Source organism: Chiloscyllium punctatum, chromosome 40 (assembly GCF_047496795.1).
Source record: "Chiloscyllium punctatum isolate Juve2018m chromosome 40, sChiPun1.3, whole genome shotgun sequence".
In the NCBI taxonomy this organism is placed as follows: domain Eukaryota; kingdom Metazoa; phylum Chordata; class Chondrichthyes; order Orectolobiformes; family Hemiscylliidae; genus Chiloscyllium; species Chiloscyllium punctatum.
Window position 1 is genome coordinate 40,979,251 of NC_092778.1, and position 27,444 is coordinate 41,006,694.

The window sequence follows — 27,444 nt, forward strand, 5'->3', positions numbered from 1 at the left end:
GGGAAATCAATAATGTTGGACATCCGCAGGACGAGGCTATGAAACGTTTGGCATCCGCCTACAAAGGACGGGGATGGTCTTGGGCGCCTGAAATGCAGATGATCTCATCAAAGCTCGTAAGAGTTTTATTATTTCCGATTTTAAGTACATTCTGGATTGGAGCCCACGAATGACTGAACTGGGAAATGGGAGTCCGGGAGAATATGTGGCGGTCAGCAGCTCTGATCCTGGAGACGCGGTGCTGTGAAGTCCCCTGGTTCCACCCGCAAGCTTCTCCTTTCAGTCCAATTATTAGCGTAGTGTAATTCATTCTGCTTCACTGTCGACTTAGTTTTTACCGTTTAGATGATTGCCCCTTGTAAATTGAACCTGTTCTCCTAATTACCCCCCTCACAGGCGGGTTTATGATGGCTCAATTACCCCCAGTGGCTTATTTTTATTACAGTAATAGTTCAGAGTTTTTAAAACATATTTTATTTCTAAGCAGGTGTCTGTAGGCTCAGTCCAGGGAATCCGGGACTCCGCAAGCCCTACATTGGAACTGTATTTTTGGAGGTTCTGTTAAAACAACACCCCTAGGTTTTGTTACATGAAGTTGTTCGAAGATCAGGGATCCAGCTTGTGTCTTGGCCAACAACCCTCCCCCATCACTATTTACCCGAGTGGCTGAGTGAGTAATCATGTTACAATAAAATTCCGAACAAACTTACAGAAAAAGCAAATATTTAAATAGTGCCTTATTGTGTCCTGAATGGCTAATTTGTGCACAGGATAGAAGGTACCAATAAACTTTCTTTCAATTAAATTTCATATATTAGTTCAATACTCCGACAAACATTTTAGCACTTTTAATCTACTTAATGAATTAATTTGCCTGTAATTACTCGGTGTTTTAAAACAATGCAATTTATTCTGCATTCTTTTTCAATACTGTTTCTCCACAACTTTGTTTAACCCCATAACTTCATCTGTTGTTTTAATTCAGTTATTTCCCATGTTCAATTAATTGTCCCTTATCCACTTACGTGGTATAGTATTTTTGCATCTGAATTAATTTATTAATTTATTAATTAATGGACTAGTTGTGTTAGCCGATACACACATCGGCAATAACTGCGGCACTAATCCTCCTTGTCTCAACGCACAGACACTGAATCTTAAAACATGAGTAGTAGGACAAAAAAAGAAATTTTGTGTCGTTTACTTTGCGTCTATCTTTTTAAATCTAGTCATAATATTTCAGCAAACCATTTTTTTTCTAAAACAGAGGTGATTCAGTTGTCTGTACTAAGTGTCTACGTTGACACAATGAAAGTTTCATATCTTACAGACTGAACCACATTCTTTTAAAACGCGAACTTCAGTAGCACCTTTCATGGCCATTCAATGCTCGAAAACACTGAACAGCTTTAAAAAAAAGTTTATTTACTAGTATAATGTAGAAAAGGCAGCAGCTAATTTGCTTATAACAAGATCGCACAGGAGTGATATAGAACATAGAATATTACAGCGCAGTACACGTCCTTGGGCCCTCAATGTTGCGCCAACCTGGGAAACCAATCTGAAGCCCATCTAACCTACACTATTCCATTATCATCCATATGTTTCTCCATTGGCCATTTAAATGGCCTTTAAGTTGGTGAGTCTACAACTGTTGCAGGCAGGGTTTTCCACTCCCTTACTTTACTCTTGAGTAAAGAAACTACTCTGACATCTTTACTAAATCTATCACCCATCAATTTAGAGCTATGTCACCTCCGGCTAGCCATCACCATCTGAGTAAAAAGGTTCTCACTGTCCATCCTATAAACAGACCCTTCGGTCCAACCTGTCCATGCCGACCAGATATCCCAACCCAATCTACTCCCATCTGCCAGCACCCAGCCTATATCCCTCAAAATCCTCCCTATTCATACACCCTTCCAAATGCCTCTTAAATGTTGCAATTGTACCAGCCTCCACCACATCCTCTGGCAGCTCATTCCATACACGTACCACCCTCTGCATGAAAAGTTGCCCCTTAGGTCTCTTTTATATTGTTCCCCTCTCACCCTAAACCTATGCCCCCTAGTTCTGGACTCCCCAACCCCAGGGAAAAGACTTTGTCTATTTATCCTATCCATGCCCCTCATAATTTTGTAAACCTCTATAACATTACCCCTCAGCCTCCGACGCTCCAGGGAAAACAGCCCCAGCCTGTTCAGCCTCTCCCTGTAGCTGAAATCCTCCAACCCTGGCAACATTCTTGTAAATCTTTTCTGAACCCTTTCAAGTTTCACAACATCTTTCCGATAGGAAGGAGACCAGAATTGCATGCAATATTCCAATAGTGGCCTAACCAATGCCGCAACATGACCTCCCAACTCCTGTACTCAATACTCTGACCAATAAAGGAAAGCATACCAAACGCCTTCTTCACTATCCTATCTACCTGCAACTCCACTTTCAAGGAACTATGAACCTGCACTCCAAGGTCTCTTTGTTCAGCAACACTCCCTAGGACCTTACCATTAAGTGTATAAGTCCTGCCAAGATTTGCTTTCCCAAAATGCAGCACCTCGCATTTATCTGAATTAAACTCCATCTGCCACTTCTCAGCCCATTGGCCCATCTGGTCCAGATCCTGTTGTAATCTGAGGTAACCCTCTTTGCTGTCCACTACACCTCCAATTTTGGTGTCATCTGCAAACTTACTAACTATACCTCTTATGCTCACATCCAAATCATTTATGTAAATGACAAAAAGTAGAGGACCCAGCACCGATCCTTGTGGTACTCCACTGGTCATAGGCCTCCAGTCTGAAAAACAACCCTCCACCACCACCCTCTGTCTTCTACCTTTGAGCCAGTTCTGTATCCAAATGGCTAGTTCTCCCTGTATTCCATGAGATCTAACCTTGCTAATCAGTCTCCGTGGGGAAGCTTGTCGAACGCCTTACTGAAGTCCATATAGATCACGTCTACTGCTCTGCCCTCATCAATCTTCTTTCTTACTTCTTCAAAAAACTCAATCAAGTTTGTGAGACATGATTTCCCATGCACAAAGCCATGTTGACTATCACTAATCAGTCCTTGCATTTCCAAATACATGTACATCCTGTCCCTCAGGATTCCCTCCAACAACTTGCCCACCACTTGCCCACTCACCGGTCTATAGTTCCCTGGCTTGTCTTTACCACCCTTCTTAAACAGTAATCCTTTGATGATTTTGAATGTCTCTATTAAGTTACCTCTCAACCTTCTTCTTTCGAACGAAAACAGCCTCAAGTCCCTCAGCCTTTCCTCATAAGACCTTTCCTCCATACCAGGCAACATCCCGGTAAATCTCCTCTGCACCCTTTCCAATGCTTCCACAAACTTCCTATAACATGGTGACCAGAACCCAATGCAATACTCCAAGTGTGGCCACACCAGCGTTTTACACAGCTGCAACATGACCTCAGGTTCTGAAACTTAATCACTCTACCAATAAAAGCTGTATGCCTTCTTAACAACCCTACCAACCCGGGTGGCAACTTACAGGGAACTATGCACATGGACACCGAGATTTCTCTGCTCTACCAAGAATCTTACCATTAGCCCCCAGTATCCTGTACTCTGTATTCTTATTACAGCTTCCAAAGTGAATCACCTCACACGTTTCCACATTAAATGGCATTTGCCACCTCTCAGCTCAGCTCTGCAGCTTATCTATGTCCCTCTGTAATATGCAACATCCTTCCACACTGTCCACAACTCCACCAACCTTAGTGCCATCCACACATTTACTAACTCTCCTTTTGTGCCCTCAATCAGGTCATTTATAAAAATGACAAACAGCAGTGGCCTCAAAACAGATCCTTGTGGTACACCACTAGTACTCCAGAATGAACATTTCCCAGGATGAACTCCAGGATGAACATTTCCCATCAAACACCACCCTCTGCCTTCTTACAATAAGCCAATTTCTGATCCAAACTGCTAAACACCCTCAATCCCATGCCTCTGTATTTTCTGTAATAGCCTACCATGGGAAACCTTATCAACCGCTTTACTGAAATCTATATATGCCCCATCAATCCCTTTACTCTCATCCACCTGTTTTGTCATCTTCCCAAAGAACTGAATAAAGTTTGTGAGGTGCCCATCACAAAATCATGTTGATTACCCCTAATCAAATTATTCTTTTCTAGATAATTATAAATCCTATCTCTTATAATCCTTTCCAGTACTTTACCTACAACCAAAGTTAGGCTCACTGGTCTATAATTACCAGGGTTGTCTCTACTCCTCTTCTTGAACAAGGCAACAACATTTGCTATCCTCCAGTCTTCTGGCACTATTCCTGTAGACAATGATGGCATAAAGATCAAAGTCAAAGGTTCTGCAATCTCTTCCCTGGCTTCCCAGAGAATTCTAGAATAAATCCCATCTGGCCCACGAGACTTATCTATTTTCACACTTTCCAGAAGTGCTAACACCTTCTTCTTATGAACCTCTCAATCTAGTCTACTATAATAGTCTGTGTCTCAGTATTCTCCTTGACAACATAGTCTGTTTCCTGTGAGAATACTGATGAAAAATATTCATTTAGTATTTCTCCTGTCTCCTCGTACTCCACGCACAACTTCCCACTATTGTCCTTGACTGGTCCTAAACTTATTCTAGTCATTCCTTTATTCATGACATACCTACAGAAAGCTTTACGGTTTTCCTTGATCCCACCCGTCAAAGACTTCTCTTGTCCCCTCCTGGCTCTTCTTAGCTCTCTCTTTAGGTCCTTCCCGGCTAACTTGCAACTCTCAAGCATCCTAACTAGCCTGCACATTTCATTTTTACATTAGCCTCCTTCTTCTTCTTGACAAAAGATTCAACTTCTTTAGTAAACCACAGTTCTCTCACTCAACCACTTCCTTCCTGCCTGACAGGTATATACTTATCAAGGACACTCAGTAGCTGTTCTTTGAACAAGCTCCATATTTCAATTGTGCCCATTACCTGCTGTTTCCTTCCCCATCCTATGCATCCTAAATCTTGCCTAGTCGCATCATAATTGCCTTTTCCCCAGCTATAACTCTTGTCCTGTGGTCCTATCACCTTTCACCACTAAAGTAAACATAACCAAATTGTGGTCACTATCACCAAAGTGCTCACCTACCTCCAAATCTAACACCTGGCCTGGTTCATTACCTGATACCAAATCCGATGTGGCCTCGCCTCTTGTTGGCCTATCTATCTCCATACTGTGTCAAGAAACCTTCCTACACAGATTGGACAAAAACTGACCCATCTAAAGTACTCAAACTATTGCGTTTTCAGTCAATATTTGGAAAGTTAAAGTGCCTTGTTACTTTCACTCCTATCCATAATCATCTTTGCAATTCTTTCCTCTACATCTCTGGAACTTTTCAGGGGCCTATAGAGAACTCCCAACAGGGTGAACTCTCCTTTCCTGTTTCTAGCCTCAGCCCATACTACCTCAGTAGACGAGTTCTCATCAAACGTCCTTTCTGCCACCTTGACTAACAATGCCACACCTACCCCTCTTTTACCATCTTCCCTGTTCTTACTGAAACATCTAAACCCCGGAACCTGCAACAACCATTCCTGTCCCTGCTCTATTCACGTCTCCGAAATGGCCATAACATCGAATTCCATGCTGTAAGTTCACCCATCTTATTCTGGATGCTCCTGATGTTAAAGTAGACACATTTCAAACCACCTTCCTGCCTGCCGGTACACTCTTGTAACCTTGAAACCTTATTTATGACCTCACTATTCTCAATCTCCTGAAGCTCCAGCTGGAACTATAATTCAGGTTCCCATCCCCCTGCTGAATTAGTTTAAACCCTCCCAAAGAGCATTAGCAAATCCCCCCATCAAGGGTAATAGTATCCCTCTGGTTCAGATAATTTGTTCAGATGATCAGACAATTTGTTTTTTATGACGTCAATTCTGGGATAAATAATCATCAGGACCCAAGGAAAGCTCCTGCATTCTTTAAAATAGTGCTGTAGTATCTCACGTTTGCATGAGACAGAATTTCAGTTTAATGTCATCTGAAAAAAGGCACATCCAAAAGTGTAATCCCACCTCACTCTCCAGTCCTGAGTGTCAATCCTGATTTGTCCTGTGGACTTCTAACTAAGAAATGAGATTACTACTGATCCACAAAATTGGTGATTTTACTCAGATTGTTATAATAATGAGACTAGAATTTAGTGATCAAAGTGAATCACCTTTCATCTCATTCTTTTGTAATATATTGATTTTCATTTAGAGCTAATTAGCAAACTGTGCAGTAATGTGAGAAGCTTTAAGGTTTTTTTTGGAGACTAGGAGATTCTCAGGCTGAGTAGCCAGATGATTATAAGCAGACATCCCAAAAGAACCGAGGCAGTAAATTATTCTGAGATTCATTTCCAGTATAAATGTGGGGACAGGATTATAATGGAATTCACACCCATGAAAGACTTCAATAGTGAACTAGTTATTCTCTTGTGGTTTGGTACATTGGGAGTCAGGATGGAGTACAATTCGGGTCAAACTGGGTTAGAAGTCTAGGAACAATTGGACCAGAGCTGATGGAAGATTTTCACAAAGGAGGTCAGAAAAGGTCAAAGGTACAGCGGGGGAAGTAGATGATGATGAAAGGATTGTAAAGCAGCAAGGCAGAAAAAAAACAGAGAGGTTAGGATGTGGGAGCAAGTAAAGGCCAATTGTAGACCAACATGGAGATACAGAACAGGTAAAAGTTAAGGTGAGCAGAAAATGAATGAGATTGGAACCAAGGCTAGAGTTCGACAATTTGGGGACAGGAATTGTAGCGAGACAGGGTGGAAGAGTGGAAATATAGAGAGGATAAAGGATTGGGGAGGGGGCATGCAAAGGGGGTAGCAGGAGAGGGGAATGTAATGTTGGAAAATGATGTCATTCAAAGCCCCATGTATAAGAGGACAAAGTGTCGCAGCTGAGTTTGATACAGGGAAACTCAGGATGTCACAACAATGTTGGAATGTAGAAGCTGTGGGAGGAAAGGAACGGTGTAGGAAAAGAGGGTGGGAATGAGGTGAAAGGTGATTCAATTTGATCACTAAATTCTAGTCTCATTATGATAATCTGAGTGGGAGAGGTGGAAGGAAGAAAATAATCAGGAAAAGAGAGAAGACAGACATGGATCCAGTGAAACAGTTCTAGTATGATATCATTTAACATGTTTACTTAAACATGTTAATTTTAATTCTAGAAGAGCAGTGAAGAGCAGAGAGATCATTGAGAACAGCAATGTTTAAACAACAGGGTACAGTTCTGGCCTAAATCAGTCAAACTGGGTGGAATAAGTCAAATCCCTGAGCCTCTGCAATACAAGTAATGTAATTCTCAAAAAGATACTGACTGATGTATGACATTAGGTGATCCACTTAATATTGCAAATATGTATTAAAGTGTTTTGTGAAGATGTGACAGAAATTGTGTTCGTTTATCTCAATGTTTGAGTTTAATCCAATTACCAACTTAAAACTTGACACAGTTGTTTCCTCCCCATCATTTTACTTTGATATTCTTGATTAATTCCTCTTATATTTATTTTAATTGATTGTAGTTAGTAATATAGAACCAAATAATGGCTACAGCACAGAGAGAGGCCATTTGGCCTATTGCATCTGTGCTGGCTCTTTACAAGAAAAATGAACCTAGTCCCAATCCCCTACCTCTTCCTTGTAGCCCTGTAAATCTTCCTTTATAAGAAATTGCTCCAAGTCTGTTTTGAAAGCATAATTGAATTTACCTCCATCACAGTCTTGGGCAATGCATTCCAGATCATAACCACTTGCTGTGTAAAGATGATTTTCCTCATATTGTCACTGCTTATTTTTATTGTCCTTGGTTCTTGGCCTTCTAACTGTGGTAATAGTTTCTCCTCTATCCTCTGACCAGACACTTCGTGTTTTTGAATGCATCTATCAAATCTTCTCTTAACCTTCTCTAAAGGAAAACAGATGCAGTATTTCTATTCTATCTAAAAAAACAAAGTTCCTCCTTCCTGAAAACATTCTTACGAATCTCTTCTGTACTCTCTGTAATGTTTCACATCCTTCCTAAAGTGTGCTGTCCAGAACTGGATGCAATACTCCCACTGAGGCCAAATCAGTATTTTACTCAGGTTTATTGTAAATTCCTTACTTTTGTATTCTATGTCCCTGTATAAAGACCAAGATCACTTATGCTTTATTGATTAATCTCTTGACCTGACTAGCCATTTTCAATAATTGTCCAACCTTGCATGTGTACAGTGTGAAGTTGCAGACCTTCTTTCATTATTTGAAGAGATTACTTTTGAATTTCTGGTTCCATTTCAGCCCTATATTGCTGATCTTTCACCACCTAATCCTGAAGGGGCAGGCAGATCAAAAGTTCACTTTTGGACTGATCTTGGCCTGGTCAAAGTGGTCATTAACAGGTCCAGGTAACGGGTAATCAAGGGAGTTGTTTGCCTAGATTGCCTATTCCTTTCTGTACCTATGTGTGCTCCTGGGTGGCCCTAGAATGGGAGATTTTATTTTTGCTACAGTAAGGCAGTAGTGCCTCAATCAAATGGGGTATTCCATTGGTTTCAGGTTACTCAAAAGAGGTTTTCCTTGGTCCCTCTGCTTCTGCACGCACCTTAGGATTCTAACCTTTATTTTTGTTACCTTTCCATTCTTCCCACTAAAATGGGTCACTTTAAATTTCCTAGTTTTAAATTTAATCTGTCACTTGTCCAAGCTTTTCACCACCCTGTCTATCTCCTATCGAAGTTTAACACTACTTTTCCTTGCAATTTACCGTACTTCCAGATTTTGTGTCATCTGCAATTTTAAAATTTTGTTCTGGACACCAAATTCTAGGTCTTTAGTATATATGTCTATATATTATATTATATATCAGCAAGAGTTGCTAAAACTGATAAAACACCATTTATACAGCTACAAATCTGAAAAAAACACTGTTCAGTTACGTGTTTTTCTGGAGGTTGGTCAATTGTCAAATGTAGCAATTCTCCCTTTTGTTTTATGAGCTCGACCTTTAGTCAAAGGTCTGTTGAAAGGCTATTTAGAGGATCCTACGTAAAGTCATAGTGATGTACAGCACAGAAACAGATCCTTCAGTCCAACTCATCCATGCCGACCAGATGTCCTAATCCAATCTAGTCCCACCTGCCAGCATTTGGCCTGTATCCCTCCAAACACTTCCTATTCATATACCCATCCAGATCCTTTCAAATGTTGCAATCGTACTAGCCTCCATCACTTCCCCTGGCAGCTCATTCCATACATGTACCATCTTCTGCGTGAAAAGTTGCCCCTTAGGTCTCTTTTATATCTTTCCCCTCTCACCCTAAACCTATGTCCTCAAGTTCTGGACTCCCCCACCCCAGGGAAAAGACTTTGTCTATTTATCCTATCCATCAAACGTGTAACTTTCCTTCACCCTCTCTGTTTCTTCACTAAAACTTCAAGTTAGTTAGTTGAATACAATTTGCTTTTAATAAATCTGTGTTGGCTTTCCTTAATTGACCTGCATTTTTACCAGTGATTATTAATTTTGTCAAAAGTTTTTATTTCTAAAAGTATCCTCAACCAAATATAAATTGATGCTGTATTTTGGGAAAGCAAATCTTAGCAGGACTTATACACTTAATGGTAAGGTCCTAGGGAGTGTTGCTGAACAAAGAGACCTTGGAGTGCAGGTTCATAGCTTCTTGAAAGTGGATCCGCAGGTAGATAGGATAGTGAAGAAGGTGTTTGGTATGCTTTCTTTTATTGGTCAGAGTATTGAGCACAGGAGTTGGGAGGTCATGTTGCAGCTGTACAGGACATTGGTTAGGCCACTGTTGGAATATTTCATGCAATTCTGGTCTCCTTCCTATCTGAAAGATGTTGTGAAACTTGAAAGGGTTTAGATAAGATTTACAAGGATGCTGCCAGGGTTGGAGGATTTGAGCTATAGGGAGATGTTGAATAGGCTAGGGCTGTTTACCCTGGAGCATTGGAGACTGAGAGGTGACCTTATGGATGTTTATAAAATCATGAGTGGCATGGATAAGAGGGGAGTCTAGAACTAGAGGGCATAGGTTTAGGGTGAGAAGGGAAAGATATAAAGAGACCTAAGGGGAAACTTTTTCATGCAGAGGGTGGGTATGCGTATGGAATGAGCTGCCAGGGGAAGTAGTGGAGGATAGTACATTTGCAACATTTAAAAGGCATATGGATGGGTATATGAATAGGAAGGGTTTGGAGAGATATGGGCCAGATGACGGCAGGCAGGACTATATTGTGTTGGGATATCTGGTTGGCATGGATGAGTTGGACCAAAGAGTCTTTTTCCATGCTGTACATCTCTATGACTCTATGATAGCCCTGTTGAGCCTATCCTCATACCGTTTTTTGTCCAATTTTTTCAGTCCTCCCGTACAATTCTTATATCTCACAGAGAACCAGAAGATTATCATCAATTCCTTGGTAATTTCCTCTCACTTCCTTTAGCATCCTCAGATGCATCTTCTTCAGTGCTAACGACTAATCAACCCTAAGTAAAGCAAACATATCTGTTACCTCCTCATTCAACTTTTCACCATCAAGTGTCTAAACTTCGCTCTCTTTCATACTCATTTGGGCAGCATTATCTTACTTTGTAAAGACAGAAGCAATGTATTCATTCAGTACCTCAGCTATACTCTCTGCTTCCATGTATAACATTCCCTGTTACACCCCGAATTAGTCCCAATCCTCCTTTTATTATTTGTATGTCTAAAGAAGACCTTTGGATTTTTTTTTCCTTTTATGGTAGCTGCCAGTCTATTGCTATATTCTCTCCTTGCTTTCTTATGTTTCAAATAATTTTCCTCTGAGCCTTTATATTAAGTGATTCTCAACTGTATCATCCACTTTATGCATCATTTAATTCTCTATCTCTTTCATCATCTGGGATGCCCTGGAATTGTTTACCCTATCTTTCCCTCTCAAGGGGATGTAACCTGATTTAATCCAACTATCTCCTTTGTTCTATTCTGTTTCAGTATTGCTTATGAATCTGTGATGCCAATTTAACTAGACTGCTCTCACCCCACTCGAGTTTGTCTTTTCCCATGCTATTAATAATTATTACTCTGGATTCTCCTTGACCTTTTCCATTACCCACCTAAATGTTATGATATAATGATTTATACCCTATTTTGTTCCTCACTGAAATTTCATCAGTTTGGTTCACCTTATTCTCAATTTCTTGGGCCATTATTATTAATACATTTGTTTATGAAAATTATCACATATCATTTTATTCTACTTCAGATATCCAGCTGGTGGGTAATTGAGAAACTGAACACCACTAGAATAGTTTGCTGAATCTATATTGCTGCCATTGGATTCAATTCAGTCAGTTGAAGGTCCAGCAGTCTGGCCAGCTCTCTCACAGAACAGCATACTATAAATCAGTTTATTTCATTGTATTTTCCCAGCTATTATTTCACTGTTTATTAAATCCATCTGTTCAATTTTTACCCAAATACAGTTAATTCAGCAAAATCATTACATCTGAACATACAAATTAAGAGTAGTATTAGGCCGTTCAGCCTTGTGCATACTTCAACCTTCCAACAAAAATCATGGTTGATCTGATTGTGGCCTCGACTTTTTTCTGCATACTCCAGATACCCTTTGAATCCATTGTTAGTCAGGATTCTAACTGTGACTTAAAAATTCTTAATGGCCCTGCCTCCACTGTTCTCCGGGGAAAATCATTCCAGAGACTCAGGAAACGCTGGGTAGTTGGGGAAGTCTGCTTTCACCTTAGAAGTGGCACTTTTTATATTTAAGCAGTCTTCCCTCGTTCTATTTCAATGCCACATGACATAAAATTCTATCCTTAATGTTTTATATTCATTATTAGGCTCATGCATGTTCCTACTTTGTAATTATCACCTGATAATGTAAATTGCATTTTTCTATTTTTGTGTCCTTACTTATACTATAGTTTGTGTAATGGCTTTGCTTGGGTAGGAATAAGACATTGCAGAAAAGTTTATGTAATGGCCCCATTATGTCAGAACCAACTGGGCTCCAATGTCAGTATGTCCGCCGAATGCCTCTGAACACGCGTCTCTCTCCAGCTTCACCCGCCCCATTCACTTTGATGTTTCTCATTCCAAATCAGGCGGTCACGTTGGTGCTCGGATTTAAAGTGTGGCCTGACATCTATTTGTGACTATTTACTGGAGACAAACTGTGTCATTCTAGTGCCAGGCATTGAGATGAGATGTCAATCTCTTGAAGTTCGGAACAAATATTAGCTGATTTGATCATGTGGTATATCCGTTTTAAATCCGATTGTGTCTCCCGGACCATGATGTCATTGCCTAGCCTGGCCCTCGCTTATTTCCGTGGCCTGGAATAATTTTTCGCCCTTTGAGATCTGAATTAGCTATTATCTTGCCGAACTGTACCAGAAAAATAGCCCGTCGGCGGTTTGGAAATCACCCGGCAGGGAACAATGGGCTCCCCGCCATCGCTTTCCATTCAAAAAGCCTGTCGGCTCAGTGAAGACGCCAGGGCTGTCACAGGCCATTTACCAGCATCAATCATTCAGCTCCCCACTGTCCAACCATCGCACGACAATCTCTCCGCCTCTGGAGCTCGGCACTAACACGATCCCACAGCAACTGGCACCGGCTAATTACCCGGGGATCTACACACAAAATACAGAATCAATGAGGATATGGACACAGCAGCTCTCTCTTTCTCTCTCACACACACACACCAAGAACCGCAGAATAAATACGAAAAAAAAACACATCAACACTACTCTAGGACTACCGAAGGAAGAAAGGATACGGGGTGGGAGGAAAGGGAGGGGGAAGGAAGGTGAGGGAGGGGGAGAAAAGCCAAGAGATGATGTAGGACGGAGGGGGAGGGAGGAAAAGGGATAGATTTGATGAGAGAAGGAAAGGGAAGGAGGGCCGGGGAGGCAGAGAAAAATAGAGGCCGAAACAGTGTGAGGGAAAGGGAAGGGGAGAGAAATGCTTAAAAGAGAAGAGATAGAGAAGGGGTGAATACGGGGAGGGTTAAGAAAGGGGGGTGAGCGGTGGTGGAGTAAAAAGTAGTGAGTGAATAAGGAATGGAGATTAAATGGGGAGTGGGAGAATCGGGGCAATGGGAAGACGCGAGGGTTAAGATAAATGCAGGAGGGAAACGTAAATATAAGGGAGAGAAATGGAAGGGGAAGCTAGGTAAGAAAAGGGCGGAGAAGGGGAGAGGGAAAGGAGGAATTGAGGGAGAGTGAGTGGCTGAGGGAAAGGTTTTGGGGAGTAAGTGTGGGGAGGGAGGGAGTGATGGAAGGGGGCAGATGGAGAAAGGGAGGGGAGTAAGATGGGAGGGAAACAGAGGTAGTGGGAAAGGGGGAATAGCAGCAAAGAGGGGAATTGTGGTGAAGGGAGGTAGGAAGAGTGAAGTGAATGAAAAGGTGGAGAAGGATCGGTGGAGAGGAATAAGTGAAGGTACATGAGATGAGAAGGAATGGAGGAGAGAAAGGAGTCAAGGAAGTGAGATTAGAGTTCTGTATAGGTGTGACGAAAGTGAGAACTGCAGATGCAGGAGATTAGAGTCGAGAGTGTGGTGCTGGAAAAGCACAGCAGTTCAGGGAGCATCCGAGGAGTAGGAAAATCAATGTTTCAGGTAAAAACCCTTAATCAGGGATGAATGTATAGGTGTGTTGGGGGCTGGGAGTGGAGTGGAGCTGGAGAGGATGGCAGGTGCTGAGAGTGGGGAATAGAGGTTGGTTTTGGGAATGTAGTTAGATGTCACAATGGTATAGGGGGTGAATTGGTCAAGCTGGAGCTGTGTTGATTGTAGGGTCAGAGCCTTGCCAAAAGGTGAGTAAGGTAGCAGCAAGGACAGCAGGCAGGTGAATGGTTGTTTGGAGAGCTTTGAGGAACAGTGTGAACAAGTGTGTCAGGGACCAGATAAAAACAAATTCAAAGTGACATAAGCTGAAAGGATGTTCTGATCAATGAATAACTGCTAAGATTTTTATATAGATATAATATGTCCTTCATATGTTTTACATATACTGACATTATTTTGTTAGATTTTCAAATAGAGAGAGATGGCAAAGCATCTCAATCCCATTGACTGACATTCTATTCAACGTAGGAACCGCAGGACACTTTTTGAACTCTGGACAACCAAATGTGCAGAAAATGTTACTGAACCTTGAATCGCTGTTATTATCAGAACAGTGAATCATTAGTTTGAGACCTATGTGGTGAGGACAAATAAGAGTTAAGTTATCTTGCAGATTAAGGGTTTGCAAGAAGGGAGGGAATGACTGGCAACAAGAGCATGAAGGAGTGTAGAAGTTTCTGAATGTATCTTGCTCCCCAATTATTATTTTGCTCTGAATACGAGTTACAGCAATTGTACTTCTAAGGAGTAGTGCCAGAGAAAAGTTCATGGCCTCACAGTTGGCTCAGCTGTAGAGAGGGCAGGAAGAATTGTGGAAAATAAATAGTGACAGGAAAGACTTAATAGTCAGGGGAAGAGACAGGTATTTCTGCAGTCATAGACCTCACTTGAATGGTGTGTTGACTTTCTGGTGCAAGGTCAAGAAAGTCCCTGAATGCACTCTGAGGGGCAGAATGACAGTTTAAGGTTGTGACCTCCATCCACACCTACAATATTAGGATAAAAAGTGATGAGATCCTGAAAGCATGTTTTACATGCTTAGGAAGGAGACAAGCAAGCAAGATCTCAAACTTAGTCATTTATGATTTGGAGATGCCGGTGTTGGACTGGGGTGTACAAAGTTAAAAATCACACAACACCAGGTTATAGTCCAACAGGTTTAATTGGAAGCACTAGCTTTCAGAGCGCCACTCCTTCATCAAGTGGTTGTGGAGGACACAATTGTAAGACACAGAATTTATAGCAATAAATTCTGTGTCTTACAATTCTGTCCTCTGCAACCACCTGATGAAGGAGCAGCACTCTGAAAGCTAGTGTTTCCAATTAAACCTGTTGGACTATAACCTGGTGTTGTGTGATTTTTAACTTAGTCACTTATGGATTACTCTCTATGTGACCCAATAGTGAGTACAGAAATATTAAGATAGAAGAGATGAATCTGTGATGGAGATTTGGTACAGGAGACAGGGCTTTAGACTTCTGGGATATGGAAACAGGTTCTGGGGAAATAGAACTCATACAGACCTGATAGGTAACACCTCAACACAGCCAGGAGCAATATCTTTACAGAGAGATCCACTGCTGTTAACAAGGAAGGTTTAAACTGATTTATCAGGGGATAGAATGATGATATAGCATTATTAAGGATTTATAAAGGCAAATAATGGATTGGGAGAGACAAATAGACTGAAAAATAATAACAGCTGAAAATGTGTTGCTGGAAAAGCGCAGCAGGTCAGGCAGCATCCAAGGAGCAGGAGAATCGACGTTTCAGGCATGAGCCCTTCTTCAGGAATGGCTCATGCCCGAAACATCGATTCTCCTGCTCCTTGGATGCTGTCTGACCTGCAGCGCTTTTCCAGCATCACATTTTCAGCTCTGATCTCCAGCATCTGCAGTCCTCACTTACTCCCTGAAAAATAATAAGGTATGAAATGAGGTCATATTAAGAGGTGATGGAAATTAGGTCTTCATTAGGTTTACTGTGCATATCTGTCAGTACACAAAATGTGTTATTAAATTGCTGAGTTTCAGGCGCAGGCATCCACATGAGAACATTATACCATAGTGATGACAGTGATCTAATTCAAAAAAAAGGACAAGTATACCTGAAATATTTTTTGGACAGAAGAGTGAAGGACAAAATCTATTTGGTTAGAGTTGATAAACAGCACCCTTCACTCCCAGCAACTTCCCTTGCCGCTGCACAAGGTGTAAACCCTGCACCCACACCTCTTCCCTTACCTCTGTTCAGGGCCCCAAAAGAATCTTTTCATACCCAGCAGAGATTTACCTGCACATCCACACATTTCTTCTCCTGTGTCCGTTGCTCTCAAGGTGGTCTCCTCTTCAACGGGGAGACAGGATGCCAACTTGCAGAATGCTTCAGGAAACATCTCTGGGACACACGCACCAAACAACCCCACCATCCTGTGGCTTATCTCTTCAAATGCCCCTCCAACTCCCCCAAGGACATTTAGGTCCTGGGCCTCCTCCACCGTCAAACCAAAGTCACCTGCAAACTGGAGGAAGAATGCCCTATATCTTCCGCCTTGGGACCCTTGAACCAAACAGCATCAACATCAACTTCACTAGTTTCCAAATCTCCCTCCGCCGCACCCCCCCCCATCCAAGATCCAACTCGGCACCACCCTTTTGACCTGTCCTACCTGTCCACCTCCTTCCCACCTATCCACTCCACGCTGCCCACCGACCTATCACTATTTCCCTGCACCTGCATCCACGTACCGCCTTCCCACATACCTTCCACCCACCCCCACCCCCACCCCAAGCCCCATATTTATCTTTCATCCCTCTTCCCTCTCCAAATTCCTGATGAGGGGCTTATGCCTGAAACATCGACTCCCTGCTCCTCAGATGCTGCCTGACCTGCTGTGCTTTTCCAGCACCACCCTTTTCGACTCTGTATTTGAAGTTATCAAATCATCAGGACCAGATCAAACATGTCACTGGTTTCTGAGGGAATTAAAAGTGGAAATTACAAAGACACTGGCCATAATACTCCAATTCTCCTTGAAGACAAGAATGGTATGCAAATATTACACCATTGTGCAAAAATTTGATCTGGAAGCCACAGGTTACCCAGCCGGAGGTTGATGTCACAATTGATGGTTTAAGGCAGTTTGTTAGCAAGTGGCAGCTTAAATATGATACATCACTGAAAGAAGTATGTTATCCATTTGGATACAAAATTGGCTTATGTAGGAAATAGAAGGTGGTGGTGGAGGGTTGCTTTTTGGATTAGATGCCTGTAACCAGCAGTGTGCTGCAAGAATTGGTGCTGGATCCACTGCTTTTTGTCATATGTACATATGATTTGGATGTGAATATAGGTGAAATGGTTATTGCTTTTGCACTTGACACCAACATTGGTGATGTAGTGCACTGTGAAGAAAGTTATCTCAAAAGTACAGTCTGGTTTCTTTTCAGTCTTCTTGAACAAATCGGAGTGTTAGGTTGAAGCAAGCATGGATCCAACTCAAGAAGCTCTTGTGTCCTAAGTGATCTTTCCCTTTTGACTGCGTATTTTCATATTTTCTTTTAGGGAGTTGATGAATATTACATATCAATCATGTCTTTCCATGCAAATGTCAAGGGATAGATACCCAAGGTAGATATTTATTTTGTCAGCTTCTAGTGCTTCTTGGATCACCTTGTTGTGTATGTTGGACTGTCACTTTAAGAGTCCATCATGTGGCCTGATGATATCATCAGCCCGAATGGACGGTAATAGTTTAGTTTGCTGCATTGTACAGTAAATGTGTCCTCAATAAAAGCTCTTGTTGTTTTAAGTACTGCGGCCCCTAGTCCTTCTTGAAACATACCACAAGAAGAAAACATGGACCAAGGATAAAATTTGCTTTAAAATGTACTAGGGGAATCCACTAATCAGGCAAATTACGTGGTCCTCTCTCCAGATAAAGTTATACACCATGGAAATAGAACCTTCTGTTCAACCAGTCCATCCTGACCATGATCCCAAACTAAACTAATCCCACCTGCCTACACTTGGCCCATATCTCTCCAAACATTTCTTATTTACAGTATATATTTATCTAGGTATCTTTTAAACATTGTAACTGTACTCGCATCCACCACTTCCTCTGGAAGTTATTTCCATACATGAATCACTCTCTGTGCACAAAAAACTGCCCCTCTTTTTTTTTAATCTTTCTCCTCTCACCTTGAAATATATGCACACTAGTTTTGAAACCCCCCACACTAGGGACACCTGCCACCTTATCTATACCCCTCTATTTTATAAACCTCTATAAGGTCACCTCTTAACCTCCTACATTGGGGTGACAGGATGCTTACTCGCAGAGCGCTTCAGAGGCCATCTTTAAGAGACAGCACCAACCAACCCCAATGCCCCATGGCCGAACACTTCAACTCCCCCTCCCACTCTGCCGAGGACATGCAGGTCCTGGGCCTCCTCCATTGCCACTCCCTTACCGCCCGACACCTGGGGGAAGAAAAGCTTCATTTTCTGCCTCGGGACTCTCCAACCTCTGGCATCAATGTGGATTTCACCAGTTTCCTCATTTCCCCTTCCCCACACCTTACCCCAGTTCCAACCTTCCAGCTCAGCACCGTCCTTATGACCTGTCCCATCTGTCCACCTTCCTTCCCACCTGTCTGCACCACCCTCCACTCCGACCTATCACCTTTACCCCCACCTCCATCCACATACTGCACTCTCAGTGACCTCTCCCCCAACCCCACCCCTCCCATTTATCTCTCCACCCCTGAGGCTCCCAGCCTCATTCCGAAACGTCAATTTTCCTGCTCCTTGACTTGCTGTGATTTTCCAGCACCACACTCTTGACTCTTAACCTCCAACACTCCAGTGAAAAAGTACGAGCCTATCCTGCCTCTCCTTATTACTCAAATCCTCCATTCCCAAAAACATCTTGATGGATCCCTTCTGAACCCTCTCCAGCTTAATAATATGTCCCTACAGACAGACAACTTTTACAAATTTATTTTATGATATGTGGGCATCGCTGGATGGCCAGCATTTATTGTCCATCCCTACTTGCCCTTGAGAAGGTGGTGATGAGCTGCCTTCTTGAACTGTTCCAGTCCACCATGCCATTAGGGAAGGAATTTGAGGATTTTGGCCGAGGATGGTGAAGGAACAGAGATATATTTCCAAGTCAGAATGATGAGTGGCTTGGAGGGGAACTTGCAGGTGATGGTGTTCTCATATAGCTACTGCCTGTGACCTTCTAGACAGAACTGGTCATGGGTTTGGAAGGCGCTGTCTCAGGATCTTTGGTGAATTTTTGAAATGCATGTTGCAAATAGTACACACTGCTGTAATTGAGCATTGGTGGTGGAGGAAGTGGATGTATGTGGTTGTGGTGCCAATCAAGCAGGCTGCTTTGTCCTGGATGGTGTCAAGCTTCTTGAGTGTCATTGTAGCTGCACCCATTCAGGTATGTGGGGACTATTCATACACACTTCTGACTTGTGCCTTGTAGATGATGTACAGGCTTTGGTGAGTCAGGAGTTGAGTTACTCGCCAGAGTGTTCCTAGCCTCTGACCTGTTCTTGTAGCCACAGTGTTTATGTGGCGAGTCCAGTTGAGTTTCTGGTCAACAGTCATGCTCAGGAGTTGATAGTGGGAGATTCAGTGATGGTAAAACCATTAATTGTCAAGGGATGGTGATTACATAGTCTCAAATGTTTCTTGCCACTTGTCAAGCCCATGCCTGGACATTGTCTAGATCTTTTGAACATGGACTGCTTCAGTATCTGAGGAGTTGCGAATGGTGAACACTGTGTAATCTTCAGTGAACATCCCCAATTCTGACGTTATGATGGAAGGAAGGTCATTGATGAAGCACGCGAAATCGCTGGGCCTCAGACTCTACCCTGAGGTTCTGCTGTTGCGTTGTTCTGGAGCTGAGATGACTGACCTCCAAAAATCATGATCATTTTCCTATGTGCCTGATACAACTTCAAGCCGTGGACAGTTTGCCCCCAATACCCATTGATTCAGGTTTGCTAGGGCTCCTTGATGCCACATTGGTTAAATGCAGCATTAATGTCAAGGGCTGTCACTCTCACCTCACCTTGGAAATTCTGCTCTTTTGTCCATTTTTGAACTAAGGCTGTAATGAGGTCAGGAACTGAGTGGCCCTGGCTGAACCAAACTATGCATTACTAAGCAGGTTATTACTGGGCAGGTGCTGCCTGATAGCACTGTTGATGGCACTTTCCATTACTTTACTGACATTCGAAAGTGGATTGATTAGTGGTAATTGGCTGGTTTGGAGTTGTCTTGCTTTTTTTTATGAACAAGAGTACCTGGGCAATTTTCTACATTGTCAGATGGATGCCAGTGTTGTAGTTATACTGGATGAGGGGAGAGGCAAGTTCTGCAGTCAAGTCTACAGTACTATTGCCAGAATGTTATCAGGCCCCATAGACTTTGCAGAATCCAGTGTCTCCAACTGTATCTTGATATCATATGGAATGAATCGAATTGACTGAAGACTGGTATCTGTAGTGCTGGGGACCACTGGAGGAAGTTGAGATGGATCGTTAAGGCTTCTGGCTGAAGATTGCTGTGAATGCTTCAGCCCTATATTTTGCACTGATGTGCCAGGCTCATTCATCATTGAGTATGGGGAAATTTGCAGAGCCTCCTCCAGTGAGTTATTTAATTATCCGCTACCATTCATAACTGGATATTACAAGACTGCTGGGAATAGATCTGATCCACTAGCTGTGAAATCACTTAGCTCTGTTTGTCACTTGCAACACATGTTGTTCAGCATGCAAATAGTCTTGTTTGGTAGCTTCATCAGGTTGACACCTCATTTTCTGGCATGCCTGGTGCTCCTGGCATGCCTTCCTGCACTCTCCATTGAAGATTGATCTCAGGGTTTATTGCCTGGATTGAAGGTAATGGTTGATTGGGGGATTTGCCAGACCATGAGGTTACAGATTGTACTGGAGTATAATTCAGCTGGAGTTGATGGTCCACAACATCTCATTAATGTCCAGTCTGGAGTAATTAAATCTATTTGAAGTCTGTCCCATTTAGGCACGGTTATAGTGTCACACAACACAATCGAAGTTATTCTCAATTTAAAGGCAGGACTTTTCTCGACAAGGACTGTGCAGTGGTGACATTTACCAAAACTGTCATGGACAGATGCTTCTGCAGCAAGCAGATTGTTAAGGATGAGGTCAAGTATGTTTATCCCTCTTGTTTGTTCTGTCCTCTCACCAACTGCTGCTGACTCAGTCTAGCAGCTACGTGCTTCCGGACCCAACCAGCTTGATCTGTAGTACTGCTGCCAAGCCACCCCTGGTGGGGGACACTGAAATCTCCCATGCAGGGTACAGTTTGTGCCCCTGCCATGCTCAGTATTTCCTCCAAGTATTGGTCAACATGGAGCAGTACTGATTCATCAACAGACGGTGTGTGGTAATCAGCAGGTTTCCTTGCCCGTGTTTAACTAAAGCCATGAGACTTCATGGGGTCCAGAGTCAATGAAGAGGCCCCACAGGGCAGCTCGGTCCCTCTCAACAGCATACCACTTCCTCTGCTGGGTCTGTCCTGCAACGTGACAGGACATATCCAAGGATGGTAATAGTGGTGTCTGGGACATTGTCTGTCAGGTATGATTTCGTGAGTATGATTGTGTCAGCTTGTTTCTCTCCCAATTTTGGCATTAGCAGATATTAATAAGTAAGCCTCTTTTGACAGGCTGTTTCTCCTGTTTCTTGTCTGGTCTGTCCAGTTTTATTTCTTTGAGACTTTGTAGTGATTGACACATGACTTGCTAGGCCATCTCGGAGAGCAACTGAGAATCAATCACATTGCTATGGGTCTCGCTTCACATGGATACCAGATCAGCTGAGAATGGTAAATTTCTTTCCCTGAGGGACATGAGAGAATTTGGAAAAGAAGGAAAGACAGCATGGATAAAAGTAGAATTTCACCCCATGGAAGAAGTGAACAATGCAGAAGAAGCTCACCTGTAGCACACTGTCACTAAGGAGTACCCTACACAAAGTTTTGAGTTAGGGTTGTAAACTCAAAGAAAAAGCCTCAAGAATATCTTGTTTTACATGGGAAAAAGGTAGTGGTAAACTTTCTATGGTACTTTGTGCAGACTCTTTCCTTTTCAAAAATATAATTTAAAAGATAGCAGGAAATCTTGGTGCTGCAGGACCATATGATGAAAATACAGAGAGCTGGTACCCCAATACAGAGAAACATCATTATTTTGTTCAAGCTAACAAAATTAAAGCTGATATAGCCATACCTGCATTCCTGAGTATTATGTGGAGGAGAACTTTTAACCTGGTTAAGCCAGAGAAGTCTGGTTCTAAAACTATTGAAGAAAATTAGGAATCCTAATAGAATCATTTTTCACCAAAACCATTGATGATTGCTGTGAGGTTCAAATTCCATGAACACAACCAGCATGATAGTGAATCTATTTACTAGTTCTTAGAAATTTAAAAGGTGTTAGCAGAAAACCCCAATTATGTTACTATGTTTATAAATTATGTTAATAGAGACAGACTGGTTTTTGTGAAGCAAGCCAGAAAATATTGCTGAAGGAAAGGAGCCTAGACTAAAGAAAGCACTTGAGATAGCAGTTTCAATGGAATTAGTAGCCACAGAAGCTCAACAACTAAGCTCAAATGTGAGAGCTCACAAAACAGTGGCTGAACAATGAGCACCAACAGACACAAAACAGCCATTGCTGTTGGAAAACAAATCACAGAGCAGCAATTTGCTCATATACAGAAGCTGTATGCAGAAACTGCAAAATAAAGGGCACATTGAATGAATGTATTTGAGGAAGAAGCACAAACTACGTACAGCAAAGTTACAGGAACGGAAGGGTAGGAGGAAAATCTACACAGTACAAAAAATGCCTGAGAAAAGCTCTGACTACAGTCTGAAGAAGAGCTGTTTTCAAACATACTGACCATTGCTGGTGAAACTGATACTCAATTATAAACCAGAAAGAATGGAGGTGGATATCGGAGCAACAGTTTCATTGATATCTGAAAGTGTGTATCAGAAGCAGCTGAGTCACGTGGTTTTGCAACTCTCAAAAATTGTACTAAGTGTGTGTACAAAGGCAAAGTAGTGCCTTTTAGGGATTCTATCAATGTGAAGGTTCAGTTATATAGTCAAGTCTGAAGATTTGTTCTTACATGTTAAAAGACATTCCAGCTTTATTGGGAAAAATGTGGTTGGAGAAAATCAAACTCAAATTGGATGAAGTAAATTGCTTGTTAGATTCTGATGCTGATTTATCTACCACAATTTCTACCTAAACATGCCACTGTTTTCAAGGGGGATCTGGGAAGCATGGAAAAAATCACAGTCAAATTGAAAATCAAGGTCGAGAATCAAGAAAAATGTTGCAAGGGGCAAGATCAGTGCCTTATGCAGTCAAACGAAAGATTGAGGCAAAATTAGAGAGTCTAGTCAAGACGAGAGTCCTTGAATCTGTAAATATGCGTGACTAGGCCACACCTATTACATCAGTGATAAAGAAAGATGGATCGTACACATCTGTGGAGATTTTAAGGTCACCATTAATCGGACACTCTGTGCAGTGTCTTTTGCCTTTAATTGATGACCTATCTGCTAGACAAACTGGAGATCACCTTTCAGTAAAATTGATCTTAATGAAGCCTCTCTCCAGATGAATGTAAATCCTGAGTCACAGAAATCTTGATGATTGTAACACAGGAAGGGCCATTCAAAGACAAGAGACTTCCATTTGGAATCTCACCGCATTATTCCAAGGTGCCATGGATCAGATTTTAAGAAGGCGTTCAGTGTTACCTAGACAATATTTTAATCACAGGGAGAAACAAAAAAGAGCAACTCCATAATTTAGATACTACTCTGCAGATATGAAGATAATGGCCTAACAGTGAAGAAAGACAAAAGGAATTTTAAAAACCTTCCATTGAGGCAATGTAATTTATGGTAAGGACTACCCAAGTCACCTTCAAATATAAAAGCTATACTAGGCACCAGCAGCAGCACCAGGAACCAGCCACCAGAAAAAACATCAAAATGGCAAAGTGTCACCTTAAGAAACCAGAAGGCAAGATGTCCTCTTATACTTACTTTGTTCAGGTTTGCTGTGAAGGACACAATAAAGAAAAACCCAAAACACACATTAACTTCTCAGAATTCTCTAAAAAAACGTGCAAGATGCAAGACAACGTCTACCAAAGACAAATTTGAAGACTGGCTGAAGTAAATAAGGCATGCTATGACTGAGAAATAAAAAAGCAGTTGAAGGTGGCAAGAAGAAAGACCCCAAAGCACCAAAAAAACTCTCCTCAGAGTTTTTCTTCTGCTGTTCTAAGGAGCATCATCCAAAAATCAAAGCTGACAATCCTGGCATTTCTATTATTGATGTAGCAACGAAAATTGATGATGGAAAAATCCAATGGAGAAGAGAAGAAGCTGTTCATTATCAAAGCTTATAAACCGAAGGAGAAATCTGAGAAGATATTGCTGATTATCATTCCAAAGCCAAGTTGGATAGTGCAAAGAAGCCCCTTGCCAAGAAGGAGGCATATTGTGATGATGATGTTGATGGTGAAGATGATGATTAAATTATACACTGCCTCAGCTTAATTACTTGCTATATAACTGAATGCATTCAAACCCTGTTAAAGTGTTGCAACCTTTTAATTTTGTAACTTGGTGTGTTTATTATCTAAGGCAAAAAGTAACTTGAATTTATAGTGCACAGGCTTCTTTGTAATATTCACTACAGCAAGCATTTTAAGCCTGTCACACTTATAGGCACATCACTGGGTGTATGTCCCATGTATTAGAATGGTCATGCAATATGATTTTGGCTTCATTTAAAATAAATAAGATATGGTTACCGCACTCCAAGCAATATTGGTAAGCAGAAGCCAAATCCAAAGGCCTGTGAAATGGTAAATTATTCTTTCATTTCTGTGAACTATTGTGTATATGATTGTAAATATTTTCATTGCAGTAATCTATGATGTAAAGGGGAGGGATATTGTGTATTTATTTATGTTGGACTGTCATTTTAAGAGCCCAGTTATGTAATATAGTGATGTTGTGAAACAGTTTAGTCCAGCTCGCTTTCTTGTAGAATGAATGCTGCATTTTAAAGCTCTTGTTGTTTTAAATGTTTTGGCCCCCAAATCCTCGTTGAAACATAAAAACCTTATTCCTCATCTTTTCTAAGAACATCTCCTAGAGTTAATAGGCACAATAATTCATCTTTTAAGGTCAGAAATGTCTACATCAGGTCTGTGCCTGGTAGTGCTATGTAACTGAGACAATATATTTATTGAAAACCATGGACAATTAGTTATATTGTGACCTCGTGAAGTTGGGATTGAGAGAAAAACTATTACTAAAAAAACTGCAATCTCAGCATTTACTTTAAAGCTATTACCTCATATCATTTTCTAGCTCTATGACTCTATGACAGTATAGCACCATTTTCAAACCTATCCTTTCTTAGAACTATATTATTAAATCTGCAATTTTCTTATTTTAAAAAAATTGACAAAAAGATAAATGTAGCAACCACAGACCAGTGAATTTAACTTTTAGTGGTGGGAAATCCTTTAGGAATAATACCCAGGACAAAATTGACTGTCACTTGGACAACTGTAGATTAATAAAAGGAATTAAAAGCAAATTTTATTCAATTAACTGGATTGAGTTATGTGATGTGGTAACAGAGGGAGAGATTAAATGAGGGTAATGCATTGAAGGGTATATATGGAAATACAAAGGGAAATATAAAACCACATCATAGGCTTGCCAGCAAACTTGCAACCAATGAAATGATAATAAGGATACTGGTTGTGTATGAAATTGATTGAGTGAACAAAGTACTGGTGAATAGTTGTTTCTTTGGACTGGGCAAAAGTGTATAGTCGGGTTCCCTAGGGATCAGTACTTGGATCTTTGCTTCTCTTGATCTATATTAATGAAGTTGATCTGCCACAGATCACAGTTTCCACATTTGCATAGACTTCAAATGTACATAGCCAAAATGGTAGAAGATGAAATTTAATGCAGAGGAATGTGAAGTGGTTTAGTTTAGCAGGAGAATTGAGGATAGACAATATCAACTAAAGAGTGTCATTCTAGAAGGGGTATAAATATATATCCAAAAATTGTTAAAGGTAGTAAGCAGGCTGAAGAAGTACTTAATAAGTTATTTGGGAACCTGGCCTTATAAACAGAGGCATAGTGTACAAAGGCAAAGAATTTATGCTGAACCTTTACAAAACATGGATTTAGTCTCAGTCCGCACATTATGTCCAATTCTGGGCATCATACTTTAGGAAGGATGTAAAAGCTTCAGAGAGGCTGCAGAAAAAAAATGTTTCCAAAAATGAAACTCTTCAATTGTACGGATAGATTGGAGAAGCTGGGGTGTACCTAAAAAAAATAGATTAAGAGGACATTGACAGAACTGTTCGAAATCACGAGGAATCTAGACATAATAGATGGGAAGAAAATGTTCCTATTGGTAGAAGGGTAGAGTATTAAAGAACATTGATTTCATGTGATTGGTAAAACAGAACGTGACATGTTTTGGATATGGAATGGACTTCTGAACAGCATAATGGAGGAAGATTCAAAAGGAAATTGAACAAGCACTAATTGCCACATAAAGCCATGCCGAAAATATCAGGTGAGTTGCTTCTGCTGCGTTCGTACAGACGCGATGGACCAAATAGCCCCTTTTCTTTTCATTCACCGAGTGTGCGGGCGATCTCAACGTCCATCTGGCTGCTTGTTATTCGGTTGTGTAAAGGGGCTTTTTATGGTTTTCTAATCTAGACGCTTTGCTGGTCTGCCCTGTGTTGCCGGCGCCAGAGGCTCCGGATGGCCTATATTATTCTATCAATTACCTGCTCCCAGGCCACAATGTCACAGGCTGGAGGGATGCAGTTTGTAAGGAGCTGGAGGCTATCAGAGCCACAGGGAAGCGCGTTCGCTGCCTGCCCCTGGATACAGCTAACGAGGGCTTGTCTTGTGCACCATTCAGCGTTAAGTAAGCATGGAGAATTACTACAATCCCAAATGGCTCGGAGCCAACTAAGTCTCTTGTTCGACAAGGCCTTTTTTTTCTCTTGCCGTTCCCTTTTTAACTGATGAGGGTTGAGATTTATCGGCTGATTTGTTTTTCGCTCCATTAGGACAGAGTTAAAACTGGGTTGAGTCAAGCACTAATCGGAAAGAGTGTTATTAAAACACGTTTCATTTCAATAATCGGAAAGCATCCTTTCTTAACGCTTCCTGAATGGTTGAACTGGCAATTTTGAGCCGGGGAATTAGAAGATCACAATCTCTTAGATTATTGTCTATGTCGAAAATATTCGTAACACATACACGCAATGTGGCCGGTAGCAATGTTGCTATTCAGAAAATGAAGAAAATTCTATTTTGTACTTGTAACAAAATACATGTTTATTTATTTCCCAAATAGGATCTCAATCCTTCTGGATTTTGTCTTGTACGAACAGCTAGTCTCAATGTGAAGACTCCGAGAAGTCCCTCCTGTAGGTGTTCAGATACTGAAATCCCAAATTTTCTGTACTTCCATAATTTCCTTCCCAATTTTGACATTTTACGGGAGTTTTATCGTCAATGTCTCAACCTACTGTTTTTATCGACGAGAGATACAATGTGAACTGTATGTGCACGTGT

At 41.4% G+C, this 27,444-nt stretch overlaps 1 long non-coding RNA gene and 1 pseudogene across 1 annotated transcript; both read left to right on the forward strand.

Moving 5' to 3' along the window:
- Positions 1 to 27,444, forward strand: LOC140464496 (uncharacterized). Its single transcript, XR_011954936.1, has 3 exons — positions 1 to 116; positions 26,313 to 26,425; positions 27,224 to 27,444. It is a non-coding gene; the product is annotated as an uncharacterized lncRNA (long non-coding RNA).
- LOC140464767 (high mobility group protein B3 pseudogene) lies at positions 23,791 to 24,473 on the forward strand (annotated as a pseudogene).